Here is a 12,147-nt window from a genome sequence, read left to right on the forward strand (position 1 = left end):
TAATGGAGGGTAACTGGTCGGCTCGCATTGCGCGAATGTTATTTTTGCAGCATGCGACACCGTGTACTGCGACGGGCAAGTCGCCAGCCGAGCTGCTCTTAGGTAGAAGACTGGTAACGGTGCTGGATTATGTCCACCCAGATAAAATGCCAAACCGTAATTCAAGAGCAACCCCCCAGGCTGAGACTGACACAACAAGGTATCTCGCCCCTGAAGATCTGGTCTGGGTGAGGAACTATTCACGAGGTCCGCGGTGGGTGGCTGGTGTGATCACCCGGGCTAGTGGACCTGTGTCCTATTATGTGACCTTGGAAAATGGGCAAGTTTGGAAGAGACATATAGATCAGCTGAGGCGCCGGGCGCTCAGCAGGGAGGAGTCAGATAATTCATCCCTGGCTAATGACGCACAGCTGCGAGACCAGAGTGAAAATGGTCCAGAGGTGCAGTCACCAGGGGCTTCAGCAAATGAACCAGGGTCTGCTAGTCCTCATGATGACGAGGTACAGGTCGGGGACCCTGAGATGTCTGGGACTCCATCTGTTCCTGATGAAACCCCTATAGCAGCCCCTCCACCACAGGTAACACCCAATCCAGAACCTGCAACACCTGTTGTCAGGAGATCAGGTAGAAGATGTAGGACCCCACAGTACCTGAGGGATTACGTCTGCTGTGCTCACTAGGGGGGGAGGGGTGTTGTGTATTGAGTCAAAGGATTTTATATCTGTATTATTATTGTCTGTATTTGCATTAGGATAAAGTAACTGCCTTTTGGTCCCAGAGGGTACAGCTACTATTGGTTCATTTAAGCTGCTGTATTTGGATCCTCTGTCTTATTGGTTTCCTCCAAAAGGCAGCACTGTGATTGCGTGATATTGTTCCCTCCAAAATGTATCCCTTCCTAGCTAGTCCCCTGTCCCTATAAATGTAGCTTTCCTCTCCTCAGTCTTCAGTCTTGTTCACTTTAATAAAGAGCTGTTACTAGAGAACTGTCTCCAGCATGTTTTGTCAAGAGAGCTGAAATCACAAACCCCACGTCACAACAATGAGGCTATGCAACAAATGGAGGGTGAGGGGAGGAGGCTTGCTGGGATTTTTGCCCCAGGTGAAGCCTGCAGAGGGACACCATTGAGGCTCCCAGCCTGTGTGTGCATGCGCAAATGTGCATAGGGGTGCCAAACCGGGTTTTCAATCAGGTGAAATAAAACCTGCCCCGTTTTGTCCCTGCCCCGTGCTCTGAGTCTTCTTCCCATGGTATTCCTTGCACCATTCCTCAGCATCCATTACAGAAGATGGAGGAAGCTTGTTTTCTCATTTATCCTTTCAATGGATTCAAGTTACAAGAAAGGAAATCCTACTAAACATCAGGGAGAACCTCTGTCAGTAAGAGCTGTTGAACAGTGGAACTGACTCCCTCGTTTATGAACTGGACACTCCTTGGAAGTTTTTAAGCAGAGATTGGATGGCCATCTGTCATGGACCAGGCATCCCCAAACTGCGGCCCTCCAGATGTTTTGGCCTACAACTCCCATGATCCCTAGCTAAGAGGACCAGTGGTCAGGGATGATGGGAATTGTAGTCCAAAACATCTGGAGGGCCGAAGTTTGGGGGTGCCTGGTCATGGATGCTTTAACTGAGACTCCTGCATTGCAGGGGGTTGGACTAGAAGACCCTCGGGATCCCTTCCAACACTGGGCTTACACCATTAACCAAAATAAAAAAAATTCCTTCAGTAGCACCTTAAAGACCAACTAAGTTTTTATTTTGGTATGAGCTTTCATGTGCATGCACACTTCATCACCATTAACCAAGCAACTGCTCTTCTGCTGCTTATAATGAATGCTATCTTAATACTATTTTTATAAGGATGCTGTTGTTATTTATATTTGTTAGGCACTTTCTCTTGCCTAAGGCAACCCGAAGTGACTTGCAACCAACCAACCAACCAACGGATCCAGTCTACATAGATGCATTAAAACTAAGGGCGATAATAAATATATTAAAAACCTCCCACCCGTTTTTATGTTCTTGTTTATACCGTTTTAATGCTGCGAAAGGCTCTGGAACCTTATGAAAGGGCTCCATATAAAATGGATTTTGTTATGGTTTTGTATGTTACAGTACCTATCTATTTATATCTATAATATTATAATCTAAAATGGATTTTTGCTATGGTTTTCTAAACTAAGAGCCTTGTGAGTGTGTACGGATATATAATAAAGCCATTAAAGGCAGGCAAGTAAGGGTTCCGAATCGTGAGCTGGGCAGGCAGCGCGCGCCTCTCCTCCTCCTCCCTCGCTCGCGTCCTGCCTCCGAATCGGGTCCCCCTCCCCCTCCCCGAGGGCGCCGCGTGCGCGCCCCTCTCCTCCGGCTGCGCGGCTGGTTTGAATGAACCGCTTCGGGAGTTGCGGCGCGAAGGCGTCGCCGGCCAATCAGAGCGGCGCATTTTTCGCGCTGGTTTTGGGCTGGGGGGTGGGAGGGAGGCGCAGGAGGCGGCTTGAGGAGGAGGCGGAGACCAAAGGGGACACTCGGTCGGTCTGTCGGTAGCCCGTTCGCTCTCTCGATTGCTCGGGGGAGGGGGCGGCCGGGACAGAAGGAGCCGAGGGGGAGCCCACCACCCGGGGAGACGAAGCGGACGAGAGAGGGAGAGAGAGGCCCCCGCCTCGGAGCGCGGCAGCAGCAGCAGCAGCAGGTCAGTGGCGGGAGGGCGGGAGGGAGGGCCGGCCTCCCCTCAGGGGTTGCGGGGCGGGGGGCGCGCCGGCCGTTCTTTCCCGCGCGCCCGTCTCCCGGGGGGTCTCCGGGTCCTGCCTGCCGAGGCGGGAGGCGGGCTTCCCTCGCCCGAGAAACGGAGCCGCTTTCCCCCCTCAGGCGCCTTCTTTCCTACCCGGCCTCGGGGTTTCCTGCCCCCCCTCGCACCCCCACCCCAGAAGATGCCTCTCGGGGCCGGCTGGCCCTGCAGGCGCTTCCCCGCGGAGCCTGGCCCCGGCCACCCCACTGGGGTCGGGGCGCCTTCTTGCTCCGCCTCTGCAGGAGATGGAGGCGCGGCGGGGCCGTAACTCGGGAAGAAAGGGTCAGAAGTGAAATCGGGGCCCGGAGTTGGCCGAGGGAGGGTCTCGGGGGGAGAACGGGGACCGAGCTCGGTCGGGTCGTGCTTGGAGGCTTTTCTCCTCCCTCGGCCTCGGGCCCCGCCTGGGCTCCGGTTCTGGGGTCGCCCGCTCGAGGGCTTCTCTCGGCCGGAGGCAGCGGCTGCCGCCGCCGCTGCTTCTTGCCTGGGCTGCGGGAGGGAGGGAGGGGGCGAGGATGCAACTCCGGGAACGTATGGGCAGGGAAGGAAGCCATGTTTGATTCATTCCCCACCAAGGGAGCGCTGTGCGGTTGGGGATGCGGTGCGCCAGCCCTGCTGCTAGGCGTATGGGAAAGGGATTTAATAAGCCCTGATAGGGCGCGCTCCCTCTTCGGCTTAAGCCTGGTTGTGAAGGAGGGCGATTGGCCTGGGAAGACCTTTTATCCTGACCACCCACCAACCAAACACCACCACCACCCGCCCGCACATCGCCAGCTTGGCCCGATGTCCTTCTGGCAAGAAGGAAAGCCTCGATCGCAGCTCCACTGGGGAAATGAGATTGCAAAGGACGCCTCTGGGGCTACTTCACAACGCAGCAGCTGCTGGGTTTTTTCTTCTTCTCCCCTCCAGAGGGGAAGGGGCCACACGGTCTTGCATCTCCTAGGACTAAAACGTTACAGATTTTTGCTAGGGAATTAAAAGCCAATAATAGATCGCTCTTTTATTTCGCGTTGCCACGTGCATGGGTTCCTGCATTCCTAGGGATGAGCACGCCAATCTGGGGCAATTGATCAGAGACCACCTTCCTAGGGATTTGAAACCTAGGGCTTTTGGGTCACCTAATTAAAAGGCATGGAAGTGGGGAAATAGACTCCATTGAAGGCATCAGAGGTGCACACCTGCTAAACCTTTGTAATAGTAAAATTGCTTTAATGTACTGTACAGTGCACATTAATAGGTTGATTCTTCAGTCACTTGAAATACAGCATTTGCTGTGCAGCTAGTTAGATGGTATTCAGTAAAGAGTAAACTTATGAGCTGACCTGAGGATTGCCCATAAAGTGCATCGTGCTCCCTTGAGTTCACAATGAAAACATGACAAAGGAGGGGTGTGTAATTGCTAAAATGTGATGGGAATGGAAATCAAAAGGACTTTTAAAACTAGAGCATATAACTAACATCTGTCTGCTTTAAAAGTGTGGCATTCTTCATACAGTTCTTTTGTAGAGCATCTTAAACTGGTCTGTTTAACAAACATGTGAAATATTAGAACTCAGGTGTTGTTTTGCTTACAAAGGCTTGGTTTTGATTCCTTCATTGGTACTTGGCAATTGATTTTGTTTGATTGGTCTCTTCTTGTTTTAGCTGTATAAACTGATTTATAATGGGTATCATTTATCACTATTCCCATGATTTTATACAAAAATCAATGCATGTTTAAATAACAAAAACAATTTGCTTATCCTATGTACGGTATGTATAAAAAGAAGTAAGCCCAACTGAGTTAATAACCGATGGCAACCAGGACTTTGGTGTTGAGGCTTGCTCACATTCTCGCTTGGCCACAAAGCTCACTGAGTGACCTTGTGCCAATCACCATGTATTATGAAATATGAGGGCCTTTTAAATAATGTGGAACTCTTTTCTCCTGAGCCACCCTGAAGATCCCAGTAATATGACAAAGCTCCAAATGCTTTTTGCAGTTTATTTTGTCATCTACCTGTCCAAGCAAAGATGTGTTCTCCACTCCACCCTGCCCAAGGCTTGAAGCTGGATTTAAAAGAAGTCTTTTGTCCAAAACAACCCACAGCTGAGCATAAGAAACCTAACAGTTTCTGTCTAGAATCTAATGGATTTTTTTTTTGCTCTCATCACTGTTCCAATAAGATTTTACAATTCCATCTCTAAGCATAGAATAGTAGAGTTGGAAGGGACCATGAGGGTCATCTAGTCGGACCCCTGCAATCTTTTTGCTCAATATGGGCTTCAAACCCTCAGATTAAGAGTCTCACACCCTGCCAACTGAGCTATCCCACCCATCAGCAATGCCAACAGTATGCTGTATGTTGATTCAGTCCACTGCTGCACTTGCAAGAGAGACACATGCTTGCATTTCATGTCATATGAAAACTTGTGCCCTCTTTTGCAGGTGGTCCCCCCTAAAATGTCAGGGGCTCTGCACAAGTAATAACATATCTGAGAGGCACAATATCAACAGGGAGGGATGTGGGTGGCACTGGGGTCTAAACTACTGAGCCTCTTGGGCTTGCCGATCGGAAGGTTGGGGGTTTGAATCCCTGTGACGGGGTGAGGTAAACGGTGTTTCTGTGCGCTCTGGTTTCCGTCACAGTGTCCCATTGCACCAGACGCGGTTTAGTCCTGCTGGCCACATGACCCGGAAAGCTGTCTGCGGACAAACGCCAACTCCCTCCGCCTGAAAGCAAGATGAGTGCCACAACCCCAAAGTCGCCTTTGACTGGACTTAACTGTCCAAGGGTCCTTTACCTTTACCTATCAACAGGTAAAGTTTTCCCAGTACAGTCATACCTCTTCTTGCGAATGCTTCATGTTGTGTTTTTTTGGGTTAAGAACGCGGCCAACCCAGAAGTGTTTACTTCCGAGTTTTGCTGCGCACGCGCAGAAGCGTTCTGCATGGTTTGCGCATGCACAGAAGCGCTGCTCTGGTTACGGACTTTTCGAGGTGCGAACGGCACCCTGGAACGGATCGTGTCTGCAACCAGAGGTACCACTGTAATTGCATTCCCATATCAAAGGCTTACCCAGTTTAATTTCTGCCTGCCACACAGCTGTTACAGGCACAAGAATCCTGTTCTACAATGCCAAGCCTAAATCTTACAAGGAACTCTAAAAATAACAACGAAACATTTAGGCAACTTGATAATGTTTTTAAATTTGATTGTTCAGAAATGTAATATACCAACATTCATAGGCAAAAAAAGTGATGAGCCATTAGTAATAAAAAACATGCACAATGCCAATTAAGCATGTATCACTCCGCCCTCCATGCTTTGATTGCTACATCAACGAAATACTCTGAGTACTGTACGTGCAGGTTCACAATTTGAGCTCATTTAACTCACTGTTTTTGCTCACTTCCTGCAAGTTGCTAGCTCAATCTAAGCTACACTACATGTCTGCTGTGAAAATATAGGAGGTATAAAATGGCTGCAAAAGGGGGCCTAGTATTTGTATCATTGGCGTCAAAATTTGGCTCCCTCATCCAGAGTGAGGCATCTTTGTACTATGAACAGTCATGTTTTTCTGCCCACCTCTCCCCATATTAGCACAGTTCTGCTTCAGGACTAACCTATATTAATCTGGCCTGATTATTGTATGTTTAGCAGGATGCATAAGGTCCACTTGTATTCACCTGAGCTTACTCTCAGTTTGTTGTGCAGTGGGCATTTATTTCAAAAATGAGTTATTGGGGAAGTGAAGAAAGCAGAGTGATCTGCTTTCATTTTGGAAAGGCAGTATTCTTCCTAATTGCTCATTAAAAAATGTTCTGTTAAAATTATTATTTGATTTTATATACCCCTCTTTTCTAAAACAACTTCATGTTCTGTTTTGCCTTGATATTGATATTTTCATTCTTGTGCCCCTTCCTCGCAAACCCAAGACTGCAATCCTGCACCCTACTTCTAGGAGTAAGTCCCATTAAACAAAAAGAGTAGGCATGTATTCAAAGAGTTCTTAATGAAAACCTGCACTCTAGCTCCTTCTAATTTGCAGCCCGCTACATCAGTACCCCCTGAACCAGGCTCTTGGTGGGCCTGTGTATAAAAGCTAAAGCCTTCTGATTTTCAGTGCAAGGTTTTTAATGTATAGTCTACAAATTTGGTTCTACACCCAACCACTTTTCACCTAAGTAGCTTACCTTTTCTATTTTTATGAATTCTCCTGCATTTGCGATATGATCTACCCACCATTATACTGTGCCACAGTTGGCCCTCACAAATGCTTTCTCACAGCAGCAATCATATGCTTGTTTACCCAGATGCATATCTGTCATTTTAATTGAGGTTATAGGCAACAACCAAATTTCACATGTCTGATTGACGCGCAACTGGGCAGAACCCAGAAGTGATTTTAAAAATGGCCCTAAAAGAGCCTCGAAAGGGTGAAAAGGTTGCAAAAACAGCGCCTAGCAATGCCACAAGCCTTTGCAATTGCAATCCCAGGAGCCCTTGCACCGACCGTTGAGGCCTATGGAGAGTTTGAGTTTGAACAAAAAGGTTTGGAGGGAGCAATTGTGGCAAAGTTTGGCATCTGGTAAGTGCTGCTGGTTTTTTCAATGGTTTAGAGGGTGTTTGCAGGCTTTTCCAATGGTGTTTCACATAACGCGCAGAGCCTTCCAACAAAAGTCCTGCGTAAATTGGGAGTTGCCTGTACTCTCTAGTAGGCATGCACAGGAATGCATCTTATAAAGTGAGCAACAGGAGCTATTTTCATCATTGCTCATGGGAAAAACCATTCCTGAGCTTGCTTTAGCTGATGTGTTTTTTGCACATCCCTCCATGTCTGTTTTGAGATGTGAATAGTATCCTATGCAGGGCACCAATGTTTTCTCAATGTGAGTATTAACAAGGTTTTGCCTAATGAATGCTACAAATAAATTTGCCTTCTTGCCAGTCACATAGAGCATCTTTCTGGAGTGATTTTGGAAGCATCATGGAGCAGCAGCCTTTCTCAATCAGATGTTCTTGATTGAACATCTTGCACCATTCCTGACCACTAGCCATGCTGGCTAGGTATGCCCAACAACATCTGGGGATCCTAGGTTGAGAGAGGCTGTGTTACAGTGTATGGACCCCCTTTTTTGGTGGGGGGAGGTTTAGAAGATTGTGTTAAGTGACTACTTTTACCACCCGAAGGGCATTGGCCTTTGTGGTGCCTCAGGATTCCAACCTGTCTCCCATACTTTTTAATTCCTACATGAAACTTCCAAGAGAGGTCACCCAAAGGTTTACAGATCACTAATCACATGGATTATCTAATGCTAATCCCTGGGAGGCAGGCAAAAAGTTAAAACAGGTGTCAGGAGGTAGTTCTAAGATGGATGAGAACAATAAATCCAGATAAGATAATGTATTGTTTGGGAAGACCACTGATGTGGATGGAGAGTTGCAGCTTGTTTTGTACAGAGTTGTCATGTATGCAATTTAGGGCTATTTCTGAATCAGGTGACCTCAAGTGGCTAGGAGTGCCTTTAGCCTTGGGTAGGGGTAGGCAACCTCAGGCCCGTGGGCCGGATGCGGCCCAATCGCCTTCTCAATCCGGCCCGCGGACGGTCTGGAAATCACTGTGTTTTTACATGAGTAGAATGTGTCCTTTTATTTAAAATGCATCTCTGGGTTATTTGTGGGGCATAGGAATTCGTTAATTTTTCTTCTTCAAAATATAGTCCCATGGCTGAAAAAGGTTGCTGACCCCTGGCCTTAGGACTGCAACTGGCAAACCAGACTATCTGAAGAAAGCACAGTTGGTCTCAGCAACACATCTACAGGATATATCCAGATTAAACTGCTGTCATGTTCCTTATGTAGGGAGTAAAGGTAAAGGGACCCCTGACCATTAGGTCCAGTCGTGACCGACTCTGGGGTTGCGCGCTCATCTCGCATTATTGGCCGAGGGAGCCGGCGTATAGCTTCCAGGTCATGTGGCCAGCATGACAAAGCCACTTCTGGCAAACCAGAGCAGCACATGGAAACGCCGTTTACCTTCCTGCTGTAGCGGTTCCTATTTATCTACTTGCATTTTGACGTGCTTTCGAACTGCTAGGTTGGCAGGAGCTGGGACCAAGCAACGGGAGCTCACCCCGTCACAGGGATTCGAACTGCCGACCTTCTGATCAGCAAGCCCTAGGCTCAGTGGTTTAACCACAGCGCCACCTGGGTCCCTACCTTCCCGCTGTAGCGGTACCTATTTATCTACTTGCACTTTGACGTGCTTTCGAACTGTTAGGTTGGCAGGAACTGCTAGGTTGGCAGGAATGTAGGGAGTGCTTACCTGCAAACAGGCTGGAAACATCAGCTGGTATAATTTTTGTGTTTTTTGTTTGCTTGCTTTTGTATTTATACATTTTTATTGAAATTTCGGTCCAACATTAAGACATATATGATTAAAAAAACTATTGGAGCCAAGCTTTTAATCCTTTAATGTTTTCCATTTTTGTGCAGTGGAGATGCTGGCTACCAAATTTATCTGCATTCCCCCCCCCCATTACCCTTAAATCCAATGAAGGCCCAGTAGAGATTTTCAGGAGTTTAGTGTAAAGACCAAAAACCAACCTCCTACCCTTATACCCCAGGGTCAGCTATAACTTTCCTTCTATTATTACATTGAGCCTTTAGGGCTTGATCAGCTAATAAATGTAGAAATTAGTGAGCCTGCAGCCAGTTCAGTCCTGGGTCCCCAATGTTTGCTCCAGAAAAATTGGGCTGTTATTGTAAAAGCTCTACAGCAGAAGAATCTCCCCCACCCCAATGATAGGATGCTGTTACACAAATTCATATCCATCACCTGCTGATAGTAACTTTGTGGTATCAGGGATGAGCAAGTACAAAGGAATAGCCAGCACTCTCATTTTTTCTAGATCTTCAGCATGCCTACAGTATACTGGTTATTTAATGGTTGTAACATCAGTGAATTGAAAATGCGAAAGGGCAGGACCCACAAATTCCTTTGTGCTATTTCTTGTTCCAATGTAATCCACTTCTTGCTTACTTTTTGAATTATACTTCAATGTTGTCTTAATGTTTTATAATGTTAAGTGTGGCAATCTCCACCCCCCCCCTTACGTTTTTTACTAGTAATTTTTCATTGCTAATCTTTTTATTTCATTTCATTACGACACACTTACTCTTTCCCCATGGGTATTTATTGAATAAAATAGATTGTCCACATCCTTTAAGTATGTCTTGCTTTTGCAAAGCAAGCTCAAGCCTGTCTTCAACTACCATTTGTCTGCTTTTCTCTCTCTCTCTCGGGCTTCTCAGGCTTGTTCTTTATTTTTCTGTTTTATCTTCTCAGTAGAGCTTGGAAGCTTTAGTGAGTAATGTTTGCTGTTCCCTCTGCATTGATTTCTCATTAGTTAGTAGCATTTGGTGTCTCCTCTCCCCCCCCTTCTTTCTTTTTTGTTCTGTGTGTGGTGGGTTTTTGGATTTTTAGCAGCATTTGACTTTCTACTCTGTCTTGTGTGAGTGTGTAGCAAGCATTTTCAATAGTGTTTGGTGTTTCCCCCCTCTCTTTGTTTGGCATGGGTAACTGGTTAGCCTCTCCCTGTCATTATGTTGTAGTTCTCACTTCTTTCCCCCTGCTCTTCACTCCCTCCACTATCTTGTTGGCTCTTCCTCTTACATTGCCTTCTCTTTAAAAAATAATAAATCCCTCCTGTGTACAGTGGTACCTCTACTTACGAATAACTCTACAGTACTTACGAATGGAGCTCCGTCCGCCATCTTGGATGCAGTTTAGATAGGATTTTTTCTACTTGCGAATTTTTAGATTTTTTTCTCCCAATGCATTCCTATGGGATTCGACTTACAATTTTTTTCGACTTACAACTGTGCGTTCGGAACGCATTAAATTTGTAAGTAGAGGTACCACTGTATTTCTTTCTGTCTCTCTTTCACTCTAGTGCTGTTTCTGTAGCAGGCCTGGCCCACCCATAAAGCAGGGTGAGGTGACTGCCCAGGGGAGCAGGATCCTCGGGGCATCAGATCCCAAAGTAGATCTTTCTTCCCCTTTGTTACAGATATAGATCTTGACCCCTCCTTTCCTGGCAGTGTTCAAAATTAGCATTTTGCAACTGATTATTGGCCATTTGTGACCCAGGGAAGATGCTTGGGCGTCGGGAATGCGCCTGACATGGCCACCATTGGGGATCATTGGATCTGGACTGTTTTCACACACTAAATACCATATCCTATAGAATTCTATCAGTTATATTTTATCTGCACTGTCAGAATGAATTTCAGGAGCCGAATTGCCTTTTTCTGTGCAGCCTGACAGGAGCAGTCACCATTAAGAGAAAGAGGTTGGGCTGTCCCTTGGTCAAGTAACTTCTTTAAATTTGCAAAGCTCTTGACCTAGCTCAAAGTTGTCATCTGAACTAAGCCAGATGTTTAACTAATAACCAATCACAGTCAGTCCATCATTTGAAAACAAGACTCTAGAGCGGTTGTACCTCAAAATGGAAACTATAGACATTCCGATTTGGCGACTGTAACCTTGGTTTTAAGGAGCCATTTTGGGCGAAGCTCGTATATCTGAGCTTCTAACACTGTTTTCTGGTGGGGAACCACCATTTTGTGGTTTGCTTCAGGTGCCGAAATGTATTGGGCAGGCCCTGTTCCGTAGGATAGTGGTAGTTGATAGGGGGAGTCTTTTCATTCTGCGAGATTCAGTCAGAATTGAGGCACTGCTACTGCCCCTTCTCCTTGTGCCGGAACGGTTTTCATTCCAGACGTCCTGTACAGCTATTGGATTCACTTCACCAAGGACGTTTGTGTTGTACCAGGCAGGGATCAGCAAACTTTTTCAGCAGGGGGCCAGTCCACTGTCCCTCAGACCTTGTGGGGGGCCGAACTATTTTTTTTTGGGGGGGGGAATGAACAAATTATTATGTCCCACAAATAACCCAGAGGTGCATTTTAAAGAAAAGAACACATTCTACTCATGTAAAAACACGCTGATTCCTGGACTGTCCGCGAGCTGGAATTAGAAGGCGATTGGGCCGGATCTGGCCCCCTGGGCCTTAGTTTGCCTACACTCTTACTTGACGCAATGGCTTCCAAGGACCCTACTTCAGTGACTCTTTGTGTCGCAGAAAGGGCAGCATCTGGGAAGCTCCATTCACAGCCTGCCCAACAGCAGAAGTGATGGGAGAATCTGCAGTGATACAGGCAGCTCCTAATTTCTAATAAGCACAGGATATTTTGGGGGGGGGGTGTTGTTGAAATGTTCAGTAGACTGATGGCCGTTCTCCAATTGGACAACAACGTTCTGGCTCTGGCAGCCCTAGGTTGATATTGCCATTTCAAGTTTTATTGATGGCTGCTTCT

At 46.9% G+C, this 12,147-nt stretch overlaps 1 protein-coding gene across 1 annotated transcript in view; it reads left to right on the plus strand.

The window, feature by feature from the left end:
* The first annotated feature begins 2,496 nt into the window (after positions 1 to 2,496).
* The window catches only part of NSD2 (nuclear receptor binding SET domain protein 2), a 67,953-nt gene continuing 58,302 nt past the window's right edge, over positions 2,497 to 12,147 (plus strand). The window contains exon 1 of the mRNA XM_088670010.1: positions 2,497 to 2,689. The gene's annotated coding sequence lies outside the window, so the exon portion shown is untranslated. The remainder of the gene's footprint in view (positions 2,690 to 12,147) is intronic.

This window comes from Zootoca vivipara, chromosome 5 (genome assembly GCF_965207765.1).
Source record: "Zootoca vivipara chromosome 5, rZooViv2.hap1.1, whole genome shotgun sequence".
Lineage (NCBI taxonomy): Eukaryota > Metazoa > Chordata > Lepidosauria > Squamata > Lacertidae > Zootoca > Zootoca vivipara.